The 14,102-nt window shown below is 37.8% G+C and overlaps 1 protein-coding gene across 2 annotated transcripts in view; it reads right to left on the bottom strand.

Annotated features, from left to right (window-relative positions):
* LOC120422629 (lysozyme c-1) overlaps window positions 1-12,534 on the bottom strand; it is a 34,722-nt gene extending 22,188 nt beyond the window's left edge. Inside the window, exon 1 of one of the 2 annotated variants that reach the window (XM_039586126.2) lies at window positions 11,656-12,534. The gene's annotated coding sequence lies outside the window, so the exon portion shown is untranslated. The remainder of the gene's footprint in view (window positions 1-11,655) is intronic. The other variant, XM_039586124.2, reaches the window with a different exon arrangement.
* Between the last annotated feature and the right edge of the window lie 1,568 nt (window positions 12,535-14,102).

The raw sequence follows: 14,102 nt of genomic DNA, 5'->3' as shown, positions 1-14,102 counted from the left end.
GTAATTATAACTCGGGACTCCAGCAACCAAATTCAACAAAACTTCAAGACTTCAAGTGCACATAATGTTCAACCAAACAAAGCGTGTTTGTTATTGTTTACATTGTGTACTCTCTTTTTTGTTTATTCAAGGTCAAACATTAAAACCAAGGGGGTGTGGCTGCCTATCCCCCGCGTGGTCAGACCAAAATCCAGCATGAAGCTGTCAGACCAAAACTGTCAGACCAAAGTGGGTTTGGCTGCCAATCCCCCTGTCAGACCAAAGAGCAAAAGATAAACAAACTCAAGACACTGATATTGGTGTACACAAATTAGGCAAGACAATTTGGCAACAAAAATATTTTTTCAACACAAAATATGTTTTGGAGCTTAGAAAAATAGTCTATCGCCTATAAAATGATTCAATTAATCGGCTTCTTATCGAAAACAGATAAAATAAAGAGATTTATAGCATTTTTTGTCTATTTAAAATTTCAACCAAATTTTCGGTGTTTACCTAAAGAATCTTGCAATAAAGTATGCGGAATTGTGAATCTTCTTCTAACTTTATCCCCTTGATTAAAACGCGTTTTTCTCGGAACGTAAAAAAACGACGTGCGACAAGTAAGCACGACAGCGTCGAGTTGAGGGTAATTATTATTCCCAAAATGGGGTTTTCCATCATTTTTTCCATTCTCTTGTATCGGAAGCCGGCTAGAGTAGTTTATGGTGCCTCGTTGCCGGCCGGTATTAATTTCCCACTGAGAGAGAGAGAGAGGAGAGTTGCACATAATCCAGGAAAGATAAAAATGGAGTTTGGCCCACCCACCTCGTTGATAGTCTGCCTGACAAAAGGTCTTCGAACTGGAAAATTATGGATGAGGTGGATGCGAGAATCGGACAAATTAACCCCTTTTCTACGGGCTGGTGTGGAAACGCACGGTCGTCTGTTAAGAGTGATTCACTTGGCGATCGATAGCACTCTGGAATAATTTATGACGTAGGCCTAGTTTCTTTGGTGTCTTCATTTCAAAGAGATAAAAATGTTCCTTGAATCTGTTTAACTACCTTCAACTAATTAAAAATTTAAATGTAATTTGAAAAAGTGAAATAAATCAATACAACAAAGACAACCAATTCACAACTAATGTAGGAAGATGTAAAAATATATATGAAAACAAAAATATTTCTCATTTTTTTAGTCATCCTATTTCAGGATCGAGAATTTATTCTTTAGAAAAAAAAAGATCTAATCCAAAAACATCGTTTAAACAATATTCTTGATTAAACTATATAAATACAAATAAATTATGACAAAATATTAATGTCCATCGAATAATTACCCTAAAAGCCTCCAATCGATCAGCTTTAATTCACCTTTTTGAAGTCCATACGCAACGGGTGGAAATAATCGAAGCATAATTGTGCCAGAAATAACTCCACGAGGAAGTGACACAGCGGCTGGCAACAAGAGGACACAGGGAAAAAGTGAAATGCAACAATTTATTAATAACTCTTATTATACTGCTGCTGTATGGTATCATCACTATCTCCCTGAATAACCCACACAGCGGGGTCCTTATCGGTCAGATTACGAACCATGAGAGGGTACTTCATTTAGTCTAATCAACACCGTAAGCTTAGTACCTGGTTCAACATTTTGTTTTAAATCAATTGAATCAATCAATCAATCAATTAATCAACTCGAATGAAAATACAATATATGTTTGATGTTTCACAACATATCAAATGTTAATTATTTAACATCGTCCCTCTGGGCTGTTTGATGTAGAGAGGAGACAGAACATTTAAGAAAATAAAAGCAGGTGTTCAATTTTTTAAGCAAAACATGATATACATATCCCAACAAGTGAATTTTCTTTGAAGAATTTATGTTACCAAAATCATCATAAATACACAAATTTTACATTGCACAGTGGTCCAGATCGCAAAATTAAGTGTAGAATATATTTCCCGAAAAATGATGTAGTTTTGGAGCTTAAGTGTCTTGAGAAAAGTTGTTGCAAATAGAAAGGAACAACTTTTGGATTGGTTGAAAATTAGATTGGTTCACGATTAGGGTGATTTTCAAAATCTAACTTTTCAGGAATATTTTTGGATTTTTTTTTTGTCTTCTAAAAAGTTGTTAGGTTTGTCAATCCAAGCAACTTTGTCAAATACACCAAATTTTTATTTCGCAATCTACGCCTTCTACTTCCAAATTTAGAGAAAGCATCTAAGCAAACTTTCAAACATCATCTTTTCCCGATTTCGTGTGAGTTGGTAGAGAATTACTCAGGTCATTTCCTGTTAAAATAACTGATTTTGTTAAGAAGCGAATGCACATGGAGTGTAAAACCTCTATAATAAAACAACAATAACAACTGATTTTGTTATCAGAAAATCATGACTGTCGGTAATGCGTTGATAAAATAATTACATAACCAAAACATAGGCAATTTGTTTTTATTGAACCGGTCTTATGAAAGAATACCAAATAACAAATAACAAATCAAATTATAACCTTATTTGTAATTTTTTTCTTATTTTGCTTGATAAGGCAAAAACCATGGGAAAATTTTGACCATTTTTTCAAAGGACATTATTCTTACCATTAAATGTAGACTTCATATTAAACTTTTTTATAAAGTGAAACATTTGAAAGATGATTTTTTTAATTATTGATTTATGTACCCCCAAGGAAATCAACAATTTGCTCGAAAACTTTTTAAGTGTGCATAACGAAATATTTTACGATTTTTTATATTGCTAGAACTTTGGGTAATTTTAAACATTTTTCATGTTTGATTGTTTGCTCATTTGCATGTCTTGCCTGGTCACTGTTAAGTTTTACATTTTTTCAAATTTTTAATAAAATGTGTAAAACAATGATTTAACTGATTTTATTCAGCATCTGGAAATATGTAATAGTCGGGATGTTTCCTTATATTGATATGTTATCACGGACAATGATATCCGTGATGTTATGTAACTTTTCCGTAGAATCCTAACACATTTGTTTTTCTGACATAACAGATGTACTCTAGCCCGGGTCAAAAAAATAAAAGTTGCTCAAATCAAAAATTATATGAGATTGCCCGAAAGAGTACACAAAATCTCATCAATCCTAAAGGGATGAGCGACGAGTAAACAAGTTTTTAGTGTGCTCTTAATTCTTCACTTTAAGTGCATTCTTCCGTGCTTTCACCTTGAAACCGACGGCAATCGATTAACGAGTCTTTAAACTAGTGCGAAATAGTTTCGGTTCGTGCGAGTTTGTGTTTTCTGGTGCCTATCCGAGCTTTTAAATTGTTGGTTAATACTATGCTCAGGATCTTCTGAAGACCATTCCCAGAGAAGCCCTCAAGAATTGTCCAACTGTTATACACATGAACTGTCGTATAACTCCAAGGCTGTATATCAAAGGTACTCGTCATCTTGCTTTGCATTAGTGTGAGTGCATGACTCCGTGCCACCATGGCTTTCTACCTAAGGTACTCGCGATTGAGTGTGTAGTAGTGCGGTTGTCAAAATCGCTATCTCTGACTCTCTCACTCCACTGACACTGACATTGTTTATGTTTTGGTTTTCCTGGCACGGTCCATTGTTCTTTTGTTTTTATTTTGGTTTTAGTGGCACGGAGTCATGCACTCACACTAATGCAAAGCAAGATGACGAGTACCTTTGATATACAGCCTTGCCGTGCCACTAAAACCAAAATAAAAACAAAAGAACAATGGACCGTGCCAGGAAAACCAAAACATAAACAATGTCAGTGTCAGTGGAGTGAGAGAGTCAGAGATAGCGATTTTGACAACCGCACTACTACACACTCAATCGCGAGTACCTTAGGTAGAAAGCCATGGTATAACTCGATCCATGTCACTCTCTTCTCTCGCGGGACGATCGGATTCTGTCAACTCTCTTTTCGACGGCAACATAAACAAAAGACCAAGAAGCGATAGCGAACAGGATTCCATCATGTCGATCGATGATTTGTGGAGCAAAATCGAGGCCAAACTGGACAACTTTAAGCAGGATCTGGACAAGAGGATCGACGGGCTGGAGGACTCCCTGGCAGCGTTTAAAACTGAGTGTGGCAGTAAAATTGACCGGCTTGCTGACTCAGTTTCTGGAGTTCGGCATGATGTTGATCGTGCAAATGCATCAATTGGACGAGTGGAGAAGGTGAACGAATTGATCATCTCAGGTGTACCGTACCAGCAGAATGAAAACCTTGTGGCTATGTTCGGGTTCATCGTCACCAGGCTGGGCTGTGACGAAAGCAAAATCCCCTTGGCGAGTTTGGCAAGGCTGGCCAAATCTCCCATTGCTGTGGGTTCTACCCCCCCCGATAATCTGCGAATTTGCCCTCCGTGCAGACCGCAACGCCTTCTATGCCGGCTACCTTAACCATCGAGACCTGAACCTGTCCCACATTGGCTTCCAGAACACCAACCGTATCTACGTCAATGAGAACTTAACGAAGGAGGACCGTGAGATCCGTGCTGCTGCTCTGCGTCTCAAGAAGGAGGGAAAAGTCCAGAAAGTTTACTCCAGGAACGGAATCGTGTACGCCAAAGGAAGAGGAAACGCACCTGCTGAGCCATGCCCAACCCTGGAGCACCTGGCCGTCTTTCGATAATACCCTATTCCTCAATAGTTCTTCTTTTTCCTTTCCCTTTTTCCTCTGAATCCATCCTTAAATTCCCCGTGCTTCCATCCTTCCTAAAAGTCAAAAAAAAAAAATAAAAAAAAAATAAAAAAAAATTAAAAAAAAAAATCAAAAAAAAAACGACAGAAAAAAAAATAAAAAAAAAACAAAAAAAAAATTAAAAAAAAAAATAAAAAAACAAAAAAAAATTAGAAATAAAAAAAAAAGAAAGAAATCACAAAAAAAAATTAAAGTTAATCAGTCCGTAGGTAACGCAAGCCCTTCGTTACCGAGCTATGGGACGCAGCCATAGGGGAAATCCGGCCCGTTGTGGTCGGTCGCCTGACCTGCTACGCGTCCAGCGGTCACTCCGTAGGGGTGCGCTGGACGCAGCACGTTAGTGGTCACTCCGTAGGGGCGAGCCTAACCCCCGAGCAAGTGGAGGCCACCGATGGCTGTTAAGTTTTCCCTATCCTTACTAGTTTTTCTTTATCCCTCCATTTTTTTTTTCCTATGATTCCATCCTTAAATTTTTCCCTTCTTATCTTCCTTCCTAAAAGTCAAAAATAAAAAAAAAATACAACACTACCCTATCCTTGATAATCTCATTTTCCTGCCTCAAGTTTTTCCCATGACTCCGATCCTTTATTCTCCATGTATCCAAATCCCCTCCTGAAAGTTTTGTTCCTGATGCAGTAAAAAGTAATTCGCCACGAGGAAATGACGTCAACGAGTGATGTTCTACCCTTACATCGCAGTCGGTCCGTAGGCAACGCTAACGCTAGTCATCCGTTGCTCAGTAACTGGACACAGCCGCAGGGGAAATCCGGCCCGGTGTGGCCGGTCGCCTGGCCTGCAACGCGTCCTGCGGCCACTCCGTAGGGGTGCGCTGGACGTAGCAGGTCAGTGGTCACTCCGTAGGGGCGAGCCTAACCCCCGAGCAAGTGGAGGCCACCGGCGGCTGAATCGACTATTTTGGAAGGAGCTAGCAGCTGGAGGTTCGGCGGTGGAGCTGCTGTTGTATGCTGTGATGCTGCAAATGCTGGTTTCGAATGCTGAAAGAATGCTGAGTGAAGAATTAGAGCAACTCAAATCGAACTATGAATTCTGCAAACGCTTTTAGTAGTAAGTATTTTATCTCGAATGTAGTTTTAAATCTTAGTTTTTGGGTTAGTTTAGTAAGTTCTCTGCGATGTTCATCTTTTGATTTTGATAATGGATAATCTTCCGCCTAATAATGCCTCTGCAAACATATTTATTACCAAAGCTGTAGTTAACGCTATTTTTAATCAAAATAAGTTAAATATTTGTCATATTAATGTTCAAAGTTTATCTGCTAGAAGTTTTAGCAAATTTGAAGAGTTGAAGTTGACTTTCACGCAAAGTAAAGCGGATATTATCTGTTTTACTGAAACCTGGCTTGATAATTCCATAACGGATTCAATGATCTGCATAGAAGGTTATCAACTAATTCGAAATGATCGTAACCGCCGTGGTGGTGGTATTTGTGTTTATTTTAGGAAAGGTCTTCAATGCAGAATTCTTGAAAAATCGTCAAATGACCCAATCCCTCCCAATCGTAGCACCGAATTTTTAATTCTTGATTTCATGTGTAGTAATGAACACTTCCTACTTGGTATTATCTACAACCCACCTCAGTTAGACTGTGCTGATATATTACACAATCTGATTTCTAAATATCATTCCAAATACAAATCAACTTATTTCATCGGTGATTTTAATACTGATCCTTCCAAATCGAATACCAAATCGGTCCGTTTTTGTGAAATATTAGAAATTATGTCTTATTGCTGTATTAATGAAGAGCCTACTTTCTTTTATAACTCTGGTTGTTCGTTCTTAGATCTTTTTCTTACAGATAACCCTGATTCGGTCTTAAAATTTAACCAAGTTTCTATGCCCGGAATCTCTAGGCACGATTTAATTTTGTCAACTATTGAATTCTCATTGAATCCTGATACAAATAGAGTTTGGTATCGTGATTACAATTTTTCTAATTTACCTGCAATTCAAAATGCGTTCTATAATACTAATTGGACTAATTACTTTGAAATCTCGGATCCTAACAGATTAGTTGATTTACTTAATGAACATCTGGTTTACTCTTTTAACGAATTTGTTCCGCTTAGACTAAGCAAAACTAAATCAAATCCTTGGTTTAGCAATACGATTCAGAGTGTTATGATTGATAGAGATATTGCATATAGAAACTGGAAGCACAGTAATTTAGATTCAGACCACTCACTCTACAAGACTCTCAGAAATCGTGTAAATCTGTTGATAAAAAATGCTAAATCTAACCACCTTAAACAAAGAATTAACCTTTCTGCTCCCAGTAAACAGCTCTGGAGGAATATTAAAAACCTTGGCGTCACCAAGAGTAATTCATCCTCGACAGTGTGTGATAGTTCTGCTAATGATATTAATCAATTTTTTACGTCTAACTTCACTCCGTCACAAGTCTATACTAGTATTCCCAATGCAAACCCAAATGGTTTTCACTTTAAACCCGTAGAAAATCATGAAATAATTAATGCAATTTTCTCTATTAGTTCCAATGCTGTTGGTCTTGACAATGTCCCCATAAAATTTATAAAAATAATGTTGCCTTTAATTTTACCGATGATTTTCCACCTATTTAATTCAATCATTATAAGTTCTGTTTTTCCCCAAGCTTGGAAGAGAGTCAAAGTAATACCAATTAAGAAAAAAGCTTCATCCTCTTGTGTTACAAATATGAGACCAATTAGTATCCTTAGCGCACTTTCGAAAGTTCTTGAAAAAATACTGAAAGCACAAATCCAGGGTTACATAAATGAATTTGATCTATTATCACCTTTCCAGTCTGGGTTTAGAAAGGATCATAGCACTGAAACAGCCCTTCTCAAAGTACATGATGATATTGCTTGCTGTGTTGATAAAAAAGGAGTTGCTATTTTACTTTTGGTAGACTTTGCCAAAGCATTCGATCGTGTCTCACATGCTAAACTTATTGATAAACTGATATCTATCTTTGGGTTTTCCCAACATGCTGCATCTCTAATTCAATCTTATTTATCAGAACGTAGTCAATGTGTCTATCACAATGACTGTTATTCGTTGTTCGAACTTATTCTCTCTGGTGTGCCACAAGGTTCCGTACTTGGTCCTCTTCTTTTTTCATTGTTTATTAATGATTTGCCATCAATTTTAGATCATTGTTTGGTACATTTATTTGCTGACGACGTTCAAATTTACTATTGTGCCAAGAAAAATTCAAATAATCTTCTAATTTCGAATGAAATCAACCATGATCTGGACAAAGTTCATCATTGGTCCGAAAATAATTTTCTTCCTATTAATCCAAGTAAAACAAAAGCTCTTCTTATAAGTAATCTAAAAACTCCACCTTCCCCGCCTCCATTAGTTATGTCAGGTGAAAGAATAGAATTTTTTGAAAGCGCCAATAACCTTGGTATAATTTTTAAATCTAATCTGGACTGGAGCTCGCACATAAATGCACAAGTTGGAAAAGTGTATGGAACACTTAAAAAGCTTAATCTAATTACCAAAAATTTCGATATAGCCACGAAGCTTAAATTGTTTAAAACGCTAATCTATCCTCATTTTATCTATGGAGATTTCGTTCTTTCCAACGCTTCAGTAGCTGCACTTGATAGACTCAGAGTTGCCCTGAATGCATGTGTTCGATATGTATATAATCTTTCAAGATATGATAGTGTTACAAACTACCAAAGTAATCTCTTAGGATGTCCGTTTTCCCAATTCATAAAATTTCGCTCTTCAGTTACACTTTTCAGAATAATTCATAGTAAAAAACCCAACTATCTTTTTACCAAACTAGTTCCTTTTCGTAATCAGAGAACGAATAATTTTATTATACCTAATCATTCCTCTGCTTATTATAATGGTTCACTGTTTGCAAGAGGCGTATCTACCTGGAATTCTCTACCTACAAACTTAAAATCATGTAGAAATATTCCTTGCTTCAAGAGACAATTGCTAAACTTACTCAACGATTAGGATTAACAAAACGCATTCGAGATAAAATAGTAATTATAAATAGTATTAGTGTTAAGGTTACGAAGCTGTGAATTTATCATACTGAATCAAGATGTAATATTTTATAAGACTGTGTCTTACATTACATGAATAAACAATAATAATAATAATAAAATGGAGGCTCAGGCCAAAATTTCAGCCCATTTGGTTGAAAACTGGCTTGCCTTGAGCAAGAACAAGTTTAAATGGGAATTAACCCGTAAAACTGGAGCATTCAGGTAAATTGCTCTGTACAAGTCAGCCGTTAACAAATGACAACTTTTGCATACCATGGGGTCCTAGGGGATGGTCTGGGGAACAATTCCTCCAAAGGGTGCAAGACGATCCGAGGCCCCTGGTCTTGCCTTGAACCGGATTCATTCCGGCGTCGCAGAAATTCTGATGGTCCCAGCATAATGTATAGGGAAAAATCAAAGCACACTAAGAAGGCTGCCTTGATCAGGGGATGCCACATGGCAATCAGCCATCACGTGACAGGAGGGTATCATCAATTTTTGCTTTTAAAGTAGTTTTGTTATTCCTAGGACACTTTATACAGCCAGATATTTGACCAAAAACACCTTAAAAACGCTAAATGTAATTTTGAAGCCGAATTTGAAGTTATTTTTCGGCCACGTGGTGTCTGATTGCCATGTGGCGTCCTCTGATCGAGGCAGCCTTCTTAGTGTGCTTTGATTTTTCCCTATACATTATGCTGGGACCATCAGAATTTCTGTGACGCCGGAATGAATCCGGTTCAAGGCAAGACCAGGGGCCTCGGATCGTCTTGCACCCTTTGGAGGAATTGTTCCCCAGACCATCCCCTAGGACCCCATGGTATGCAAAAGTTGTCATTTGTTAACGGCTGACTTGTACAGAGCAATTTACCTGAATGCTCCAGTTTTACGGGTTAATTCCCATTTAAACTTGTTCCTGCTCAAGGCAAGCCAGTTTTCAACCAAATGGGCTGAAATTTTGGCCTGAGCCTCCATTTTGTGTACTCTTTCGGGCAATCTCATATAATTTTTGATTTGAGCAACTTTTATTTTTTTGACCCGGGCTAATGTACTCATTCCTAGACGTAATATTACCATATTTTTTAACTGTGTAGGATTTTAAGGAAAATAGTTACAAAATTCAAAAATTTAGCCTGACATTTGAAAAGGTCGTATGAAAACTTAAAATGCTGTTTTGAAGATTTCGGGACCAAAGAGCCTTTGTCTGAAAATAATTTTATCGGATTCCTCGGACAATTTAACATAAAATATAAAAAAAAACTGGTGAAGTTCTAATAACAGGGTTTCGAGATAAGTTTTTTTTTTTTGAAATATAAACTGGATTTTTCGACGCGGCGCGCGCAAAAACGGGATACTGACGAACTAGGAAAAAAAAACATCCCGAAACCTTCAAAATAGCATTTTTTTTCAAATACTTTAAAAAATGTGTAAATTTGGAAGATGTAAAATTGGAAAGTTTAATATTACCTCTTTTATGATGTAATATTACAACAATTTAGACTGAAAAGTGGCATGACAACGAAAAAGTGGTAAAATTACACATCTGTAGACAAGAATTCCATTTAAAAAGGGCACAAACTGAAAAAAAGTCCACATTAATTCAATATTATAACCGCTTTAAGGATGCCATCGTAACTTGTGATAACTGCTGACACCAATTGTGTTTTTTTTTTTTTTATTCTTGGAAAACTCTCTTTACTAGAGCACAAATCGGCAACTTGGCAAATTTTGCAAAATGCAACGTTTATCTTAGGCCCTGCTGAGGGCGCCAAATGGTTTAAGGAGGGCGACATTTTTGTTAAAGAACTTGTTAGTCGACGACTAACCTCGACTAACCTACAGCTCAGCCCTGCATTCGAAAAACAAACTCAACCCACTTTAAAAAAAAAAAACGATTCATGTCACAGCGATACGACTTTACGAAGTGGGCCTGACCGCTTTAACGCTTGTGATGTTTCAATGCATTCTGATGCAATGGGGCACTACAATTTTTAATAAATGACAAGAAGAGTGCTAGGCTTAATCTAACCTAAGGCACTCTCCAGGATCCCTTCGAAAGATTGGCTGCGCTAGGATTTGACTAGATTAGATTAGATGTTGCGTAAAATTTTCCGAGGAATCCGATAAAAATATTTCCAGGCATAGGCTCTTTGGTCCAGACACGGCCAAAACGCAATTTTATGTTTTCATACGACTTTTTCGAATATTAAGCTATTTTTCGGTCCTCAAATTATTTTTCCTTGAAAGGCCAACTAACCACCTTTCATTTGCATCTAAGACAGCTAAAATCGGTTGCAATGGAGCGGAGTTATTTTCAAAATGTGGTTTTTGCGAAAATTGACGAAAATTGCCACTTTTGGGACCACCCTAGCACGGTGTGGGTCACCCTAATGGCCAAACAAAAAAATACGGGTCTAATTATTTTGGTCAAGGAACCTCCACAAAAATTTTGAGCCCAATCGGAGAACTTCATTTTTCGGTTTATTTCCTTTTCAAATGGAATTGCAGTAGAAGTAAAATAACACATTTTTTCTGATGTACTCCTTTCCTGATGTAATATAACCATGTTTTTTTACTGTGAATGTCAGGCTTGATTTTTGAAATTTCTAACTATTTTTCCTTAAAAGCCTGTCTAATAAGCATTCAAATTCATTAAAATCAAACAACTTAAAAGGACTTTGAATCGAACTGAAATGCTAGCACATTATATTCAAACTTGAAAGGCGTGCGAATCTACTTACAATATTATTAGTTTTTACACAGAAGCAAAGAAATCAATATACTCTGTTATCAACCAGATGCGGGTGCCCCAGTGTGGTACCCCCATCCATGAATAAAGACGCTAAAGACAGTCGACTCATCAAATATTTCCCCTCAGCAAACAACAAACAGCAAACTATTTTCGTCGCTGTGCTCTTCTCGCGTACAAACTATGAATAATCACCTTAATCTATCCGCCCGGTTTACGTGTGCAGTGCTGCTGGTGTTATACGTTTCTACGTACTGCTGCTGCTCGATTAGTCGGCGGACTTAGTAGTAGTACATCTCTTTAGTTTCAAGTAATTTTTGTTTGTTTGTGTTGTTGTGTTTTGTTTCACTTCCCCGCTCTCGGCGAATAAATTATTATTATTTCAGCTGACACGAATACGAAAATGCGCACATTCCAGTCGAAAATAAGGACACTTTTAGCACGTTGTTTTTGACGACGTTGTATTTTCTTCGTTATCACTCAGTTAGACGAAGACGACATGCGGTTTGGTTTGGGTTTCACTTGTTCTATTCACAGTGGTTGTCACTTTATACTTTGTTTCAACTTTCACAGATAGCCATATCTTCGGGACCCAAATTTGTTTGCATGTCTCGTTCGAATTGAGGAACTCCTCACAGGACACTAAATCTTGTACGACGAAGACAGCATGGCTGTCGCGTGGGTTGTCCACTTTGCCATGAAGTGATGACTTGAGCTCATCAATATTCCAGTGCACTTGTGTGTGGTTGTGATTGTGTGCTCGATAAGCGCATTCTAGTTCAATGACGAACTTTTTCTCCCCCCAAAAGCCTGTCCTGTCATTTCAAAGTTCTTCAACTGCATGCAGCACGTGACAACTGCATTTCTTTCCTTGCACGTGGAGAGAAGGACACCAGGACAATCCACAAGTACAAAAAGTACTTTCCCAACAAAACCGCTGCACGTCACTATCGTCGAATGTCCCGGCTTAGACTGAAACGGAAAGCGCGACTCTCACCACACCACAGAATAGTGCCTAGGCTAGGACTGGCTGAGTGGACGGTCTCTCTGATACTAAACGGAGGAGACGCACACCAGTTGTGGTTTGAGCAGCAGCTGCTGAGTGTATAGTGTATTGTCGCAATTGGGAGAAGTTCCGCGACACCGGCCTCTGGCAGTCTTTTCACCCATTACACAGTGTAACAGAAAATTAATGATTTTATCTACAACCCAAGCTAACCTCTAGACGGCCTTAAACTTTAAAAAAAATCCAAACGTGTTAAGTGCAAATAAATATAATAAAAAATAAAGAAGAAAAACTGAATACAAGAACAACCATGCGTTTCCACAAGTTAAACCTGAAGTCAAGATATTTTCGATAATATTCAAATATTGTATCAAGCTGTGTTGTCCAATGAAGTGTAGTGCTGCAGCACACTACCAAGTCGTCCAAGTCCAGCGTTGGCCGATGGATGATGGAAATAATGGTATTGTGCACTCGTACAGCCAGCGATAGTTGGAGTGATGACTCTTTTTTTCTGACTTTGGTTGGGACGGTTTTGTAGGGTGGGCCCTTTTTTTTGGAGAAACTAAACTGTTAGTAGCACCGACCAACAAAATTTCGGCGCAGGCTCAACTCGAACACTGAAAATACGCCACACTTTTTATTCAAGTGCCCAAACACATGAATGATTGAATAAAGCCACATCATAGATCTAATTGGTTTGTGTTTCAACATCAATCCAAATCACTATCAAATGCAAGTGTTTGGGCGATTAACTTTTTGGTATTTTTTGACACGTTATTGTCATTCGGGTGGTTTAAGCTTTTCAAGTGTTTTGCTCATGAATTTTTCCCACTGTCTTGAACTATTCAAAGTGATGAGGAAAACACTTGAAATTGATCTACACAAAACAAGCTCTATTCAAAGTCAACGTGATTTTCCACTTGAATTTAATGTGTTTCACTGATTGATTTTAGCGCGACTTTTATCAATGGCTAGAAGCGAGGCTGGAACGAGTAGCACAAAAAACTCTCCCGTTTTCAACTGGCCGGCCGGCGCAGTGGTAGCGTGCACGACTAGCAAGCGAGAACCTGTATATCGCTTGTACGTACTATTATTTTTCAACACCATTTAAAATTCAAGTGTTTGGCTATTGAAATTATTTCATGGCCAATCACCGCAATTTCGAGTGTTTTGCGATTGATATTTGAGTGCTCTGTACTGCAGGGTCAGATCATGTGCGAAACACTTCGATGCGCTGTGTGAGTTTTGCTCAGTGAAGGGAAGAATGAAGTTTGGGGTCCCCAGAATCACGTGCATTTTGAATTTTTCAAAAATATTTAGTCATTTTTGTAATTTTTTGTTCGTCAGTGTAATTAGTGCGTCCATCCCGGGAATTTCTGGGATTTTTTCAAAACCGAGAACTCCCGAATCCTGGATTTTTTTTATATTTTGTCCCGGGAATTCCCGAAATTAAAAAAAATGTACTGAAAATTCAGATTTGGTTGTGGAAATAGATGAACAGATGAATACTTAGTAGGGTGCCCAGAAAAAATGACGCCCTGCTCCACAAGCGAAAAACAGTTTTTTGGGTTATTTTAGGCATTTGTGCAAATTTGGAACGAAATTGGTTGAGATTAACCCATTGATACCCGAGCCT

This window comes from Culex pipiens, chromosome 3, assembly GCF_016801865.2.
Source record: "Culex pipiens pallens isolate TS chromosome 3, TS_CPP_V2, whole genome shotgun sequence".
Lineage (NCBI taxonomy): Eukaryota > Metazoa > Arthropoda > Insecta > Diptera > Culicidae > Culex > Culex pipiens.
Note: the sequence above shows the minus strand (reverse complement) of the source record. Positions and strands in the feature narration are given on the sequence as shown.